Raw genomic sequence first — 7076 nt, 5'->3', positions numbered from 1 at the left:
GCATGCATGTGAGTGGGGCCCTGTGGCTACAAAATACACTACACATAACCACATAATACAATGAAATAAGCTTGACCTCATGAAAAATGAAGACCATAAACACAAAAATAGACACACACACACACACACACACACACACACACACACACACACACATCCACACCACAAAAAGAACACCCAAGGGCTGCAGCCCCACCCCCGCCCCCAAACACGCCGGAACACTTCTGGTTTGGGGGGGGGGGGGGGGGGGAGGGTGCGGGAGGGGGGATACCCCTCCCATGCTTATAGGGACTTTAAAAAAAAGGACTACAAAAGTCGCGTTTATAGAGCATTTGAATGCAAATTTCTAGGGAATTATACAGTGTAAATAATCACTGCATGGGAAGAACTATGATTATAACATACGAGGGTACATTATTTTATGTGACGGTGTGAGATCCTCGGCGAGGGAGCGAAGCAACCGAGCGTAAGAGGGTGTGGGAGGGGGATACCCCTTCCCACGGTAGGGACTTTTTGTAAAAACAGAGTATAAAAGACGCGTTTATAAAGCATTTAAATCAAATTTATAGGGAATTAACCATAGCAAAAAAAAAAAAAAAAAAAAAAAAAACACTGCCAAGGACTATGTTCATAACTTATGCAAACAATTCATTTTACTTTAAGTACGGACAGAGCGACCGAGCCACTCTCACTTTGCCATTCGTCTGAAATGTTTTCATTAAAATCTAAAACGTAATCGCATTGTTCGAGCAATAAAAATTATTCTGATATTAATAGAAAGCATAGAAGAAAAGGAAAAATGTAGGGTTTACTAAAGGTATGTTCCACGGGGCACACTCGAGGACGCGAGGCTACCATCTATAATATATACACTAAATCTACTCATAAGTAAAACTGATATTAGTGTATAGATACTTGATTATTGTATAGTGTATTATAATTTTCGCCCCGTTAGGGGCAAAAAATTTGCATTTTCAGTTATGAAATTGACAACTTTTAGACAAGAAAAGTGCCTTTATTGTTAATTTTGGTCTTGAAATAAATGATTAATTATTTGTCGTTTTTTGTGAGTTCTTTCTTTTTTCTTTTTTTTTTAACTTGGCAGCCCAAGGGGGGGGGGGGGGGGGGGCGCTTCAGGAGCTCATCCACCCTTCAGGAGCTCATCAACAATAACTCCCAGGAATTGAACATATTCGCTGCGAACAACGTTGTGTCCCCCAACATGTAAAGTAACAATATCATTCGGAATAATTTTACCTCTGATATAGGTCAAAAAATAATGCATTATTGGTCTTTTGAACATTTAACAATAGCTTACTACAACATAATAAGTAGCTCTTAAACCATTTTAGCGTAAAGGCAAAAGAATGGTGTTGTCTATGCTGTCAAGTGTAATGTCTTTGACAAATCTAGGAAAATTCCTAGGCAAAACTTTCCGTCATGAAATGATTTTATCATAGAATTTATAAAGTTAAAAACACCCATGCCAGTAGAAAAATTATTCGGGAAACCAAACTGCTGCGAGATGAGAAAAACTCCATAAAAACTCGTAAGGCTTGTAGACTAGTTTTCCTATTAAATATCTTCAGGAAAGACTGATGAAATTCGAAAAGCTATAGGTCTGTAATTAATCAGATTTTCATTTTCATCTCTTTTATTATACACAGAAACTACCTTGACTTCTTTGAACTTGTCAGGCACAATTTCTTTTGACAATGAATTATTGAAATTAAGACATATTCAGGGCTCATTAAAAAAAAATGAATACATTTCTTGACAACCCGAGGGGCAATATTTTCTTACACACTTGACTGTAAAGGGAAGATAAACCCCAAGAGCAATGTGGATTGAGTGAAAGCAGCAACATTAGTAGAACACATCAGTGAAAGTTTGAAGAAAATCGGACAATCGATGCAAAAGTTATGAATTTTTAAAGTTTTGGTGTTGGAACCGCTGGACGAGGAGACTACTAGAAGTTATGACGTATGAGTGGACAACAATACCAAGAAAATATAAAGAAAATTCTACAAAAATCCATTTTTCATGAAAATTACAAATTCCATCAGCTTGATATTGACATATGTTAAGGGTAGCAATAATTCCCCCTGCTTTCTGAAAGAGGTTGGTCCATTGCTCTTTCATAATTCTAGATTTTTTTTTTTATTTGAGCTTCCCGCATTTACATGTAAAATATCAAAATCATTATCTATAATAAATAACCTTGAAAAAAAATCACAATCAATTAAGTGCATTCACTTACTTTTTTTTTGCTTGTCAGCTAATGAAACCCTGAAGTGGCACAAGAAAATAAATATAAACTGCCCCCTTTTAAAAACGTTTTATTATGCTTTATGATCCATTTAACCATATGCAGCTGAGTACATAGTTACACGTAATTGATGCCACTCCACGGCAGAAGCATGCCATAATGTACGAACTAATTGCCTACGTTTACATGTAGACAATCCAGCCACACACACTAGCAGAACATACTCGAGTACACGTACACAAACCAGCCGATATAAGCTCAGAGCAGCAACAGTTTGTACACACACACACACACACACACACACACACACACACACACATAACTATGCCATGTTACATTATGTGGCAGAATCAGCTTAAGTAGGAGAAAAATATCTGACAAATCACTTCATGAAATGCACCCGGGTGTCGGTTTGCAGATTGTTATTTTTTTTCCACCTGTTTATCATGACAAATCACAAGCAACAGCAACAATGAAATTGTGCGAAGTTTGTATACAAGAATATGTGAAAACCACGAAGCAGAACGGTATACGACAGCTACATCAATATACCTCAACGCTATAATAATACACTTTTCTCAATCCAAGCACATGCACACCACTTTAATCGGCTATATCAGTATAACATAATTGTATCATTATTATGCAATGTGTAGTTATTTGATAATGGAAATGGGACGGATATTTAGTCTTGGTTTGTGTGCAATCGAACAGAAGGCTTGTGATGCCATGATAATCGGCTCATTCAGTTTGCCAATAATAATATGTGGTTATTTTGTAATCGTCATCATGTAAGTTTACGTACATTGAAGATGAAAATAGTTCTGGGGTAAAAAATTATATCCTCTACCTATCAGCGAAAAAGTTCAACAGCTTGAATTATTAATTTCAATTCAACCTGTACATTAAATTCAATTTCTTTAATTCCTTCGAACAAAACGCGATACATGTTACAAAGTATACAAACGCAGTGCACACTGAGCAAAATTATACAGTAGCAACATGATTAACTTGTATATCTTACTAGGCGATACATGGTACAAAGTATCTAACAAAACTCACAATGAGCAAAATTATACAGCAGCAATTTGATTGAATTGTATGATATAATCTTTTTTTTTTTTCCATTTTGTCACTCAGGGTTTTGCCATTTTTAGTCACCCATGCCCCTTTCATACATAATATTTTTGAATTGTCTTAAAATGATTAAATCTCACCCCGTTTCAAATTGTGATTCTGGAGGACAACAACAGCTAGAGGGACATAGACGGAGAGAGACGGGATCGAGTGAGGCCGAGAGACTTAGAATTCCATTTAGGCTAAAGTGCATGATGTTTTTATTATGCATTATTAATTTCTATGTCACTGTGCAATCAATTCCAATTCATCCATGATACTTTAGTTAAACTTTAACACTGAAATTACCATTTACTTACTATACGAGTTTCAATCGATTCCTTTCGATGCTTCTCGCTATTTTATAGACTGAGAAGCGTTGGTATAGCTGCTTTTGACGTTGGCAATGAACGGGAGTAAACCGCACCCGTTGCATTTCATTCACACATGCAATGATGTCAAATGTCAGATGTCAGATGATGATGTCAGATGTCACGTATATATAGTTATATATAATTATACGCCACTGCTGTCAACGGAATGGATTTCTGCCTAAATTCACTTTGCATGAACTATATAGGCTCGACATAGTTGTGATGCTTTTTGCGGCGATGGAATTATTCATTGTCGTTGGCAATATCGATTCCACAGCTTTACCTGCGGAAGTCAATTAGGAGAACCTACGATTTGAATGCAATTACAGTCCATTACTTTCATGGTTTCACGACAGCGGTGTTGTCCTGGTGTGGGACATCACTTGTCTTGTGGGACATCACTTAATCAACGCTTAATTGTGTGGAGTCTTGTCAGCCTATACTATATCGTTGTAGGAAAACACGGATGGGACAGTGAAAATTGCAACATGTTCTTTTCCAGACTGTGTTTACTCCTGTTGGCTTGCCAAATATTATCCTGCGCCCAACAGATTGAAGGTAATGTATTCTGCGTTTTTAATGGTACATATACCTGTATAGTAATGATATTTGGGTGACCCGCACATCGCCATCTTGATATAGATGTGCTTTTTTAAAAATATTTTGTACACGATATACATCGCTGAAATTCTATGAAATTCTTCTCACATTAAGGACAAAGCCGGGGGAAATGTTCAAGATTTCAACGGAGTCACAAGTGTAATTCCGCGTAGGTATCGTTTTGAAACGCGAACGATGTCATTTAGTAGTTGTATAAGGTAAAAAAAAAAAGTGCCAAAACCGCCCCACCCCGCGAAGTACGTAAAAGATGTGTGCTTGGGACCGTGATGACATCTAGGCAATAGCACATTTCTTAGAGTCTATAAATTTAAGATGTTCAAGAAAAACTGACCTCTTTTCGCCTCAATTTGCATGGTTGTGGTAACCCCGTACAAGTTTCTTGTGTATACTGCACCAGGGAAGTCCCACCTCCCTGACTGAGTCCCACGTAACATGATTGTTTAGTGCGCTTGTAGGGTGGCTGTCTTAGGTTTCATATCCCTTGGCAAGGTGCGGGTACCTCCATGATACAATCAGAAAAAAGAAGAAGAAGAAAGTAAACACTTTTTCCAGTTCATATTTTTCATAAAAGATTTTAATAAAAATCACTGTACATTAAAGATTATTCAATTGGCCATCAACCTGGTAGGTTTATACAAAGGAAAACTTTACGCATAAGTGTACACATTAATTTTTGTCCTCCAAGGCTGAAAAGCAAAAATTGCAGAAATTGACATAGTGAAATTCATTTGCAAATGTCCTTCAAGATAGCAATGATAACAAAAACCAATCTAACGCAATGAGAGGCATGAATGAAATAGCAGAAGTTTCCGTTTCTTTGTTTCTCTTTATGTTATCAAACAAAAACATAGTGGGGATACTGAGTGTATGTGGTATTAGTTTACATGCATGGCGACACGACATATAATAAAGTATTATGCTCCGCCGACAATCGCTTCGAAAACTGCGACAAATACTCCGCGACAAGTGCTCCACGACAAAATAAATGCTCCGCGGCATTACATCGGCAATTGCTTGTTTGCTCCTCCAGATTTTGCTCCGCGACCTACTAATCATACTCCGTCGCCAAGTGCCTGGACATCGACTCTCGAGACGAATGAACTCTCAAGTACATTGAACATAATAGTAGACCGGAAGCATTGTGAAGTTTGTTTTAGTGTTGAGTAATCTTCAAAGTATGGAGAAAAAGTTTAATTTCAGCATTAAATAGTAGATATTTGAGGGTTTGAAAAAGATCTCTAATGCTTACCTTTGACTCCCATGATCCAAAAATTCCCGTAAGAATTACTATCAAGCAATACACGCATATGCACTAAGTTTTGTGAAGATACCTTGAGCCAGTCTGAGATATGGAGAAAAAGTGAAATTTAAGTATTTTCACTTGATCTTTGACCCCACGGGGGATGGCCCAAACTTAGCCTATATTCGTTATTCTAGGTTTTCCCGGTCTATCTCATACTTTTGTCATTCCAGTTCATAACTGTGCCTACAAATTCACACATCGCACTCACGCAAAAATATTCGGGCATTCAAATTCAGAATCCGAGCGATCAATTTCATATATGGTATGGTATGGTATGGTAATTTATTTCCGTAAATATAAAAATCAACATTACAAATCATGTGATACATGAAAAACTCATAAATAATACGGCTGGATAGCCTCGCTCAGCGAAGAGGACCATTATGGTCCCGCTGTTTTACAGGAGGGTCCAGTATAGATTAAAGTAATACAGTTTCTTCAATTAAACAGCAAATCAAATTATATGCAATGAGAAGAAAGAAAAAAAAACACAAGAAAAAAAAAAGAAAAGGAAAAAGAAAGAAATTGAAAAATATTAATTTCCCATCAATTTATGTATTAGTAATCTGTCATGTACTGAGTTATATCAAACATAAGAAGAGATGTGCTCTTGCAGTGATCGCTTGAAAATATCTATACTGGTTGCCTTTTTTATTGACAAAGGGAGTGAATTGAACTCCCTACTACCTCTGTATGAAACCATTCTCTTACAATAATTTGTTCTTGGAATATTAAGGTGTAAATTGAAATTAGACCGCAATGAATATTAATTTTCTTTGGGTTCAAATTTATCGGTCAAATAAGACGGTGTCATAATTATGTAATGCCTTGTAAACTAATTGCAGTAGATGCTGTTTACGTCGAGAGACAAGATAATCCCATTGGAGAGTTTGGTGCACTTGATGGGTAGACGTGTGAGAATATGGATTTATGTTCAAAATTATTCTTCCAGCTCTATTCTGAAGTTTTTGAATCATATTTACATGATTACGCTTTCCAGAATCCCAAACAATGTCGGCATAATCAAACTGTGGTAAAAGGAAAGACTTGTATATTAAATTCATACTTTGTTCATTGATTATATGCCTAAGTCTGCCCATGAAACTCACATTTTAATCACATTTTTACAAACTCTTTCAACTTGTGTATTCCAATTTAATTCCGAATCTACTGATACCCCTAAATATTTCACATGACTTACCTGTTCCAATTTTTTCCTATTTACATTTGAATTTAATATATTACATTTGTTCAGTGACTTTCTACTGCCAATAAACATACATACTGTTTTATCACAGTTTAAACTCAGTCTATTTTTACACATCCAGTCAGAGATCGTATTCAATTCCTGTTGCAATTTCTGTTGAACAGTATAAGGATTTTTACTTGAAAA

Source organism: Diadema setosum, chromosome 5, assembly GCF_964275005.1.
Source record: "Diadema setosum chromosome 5, eeDiaSeto1, whole genome shotgun sequence".
NCBI classification, from domain to species: domain Eukaryota; kingdom Metazoa; phylum Echinodermata; class Echinoidea; order Diadematoida; family Diadematidae; genus Diadema; species Diadema setosum.
Note: the sequence above shows the minus strand (reverse complement) of the source record.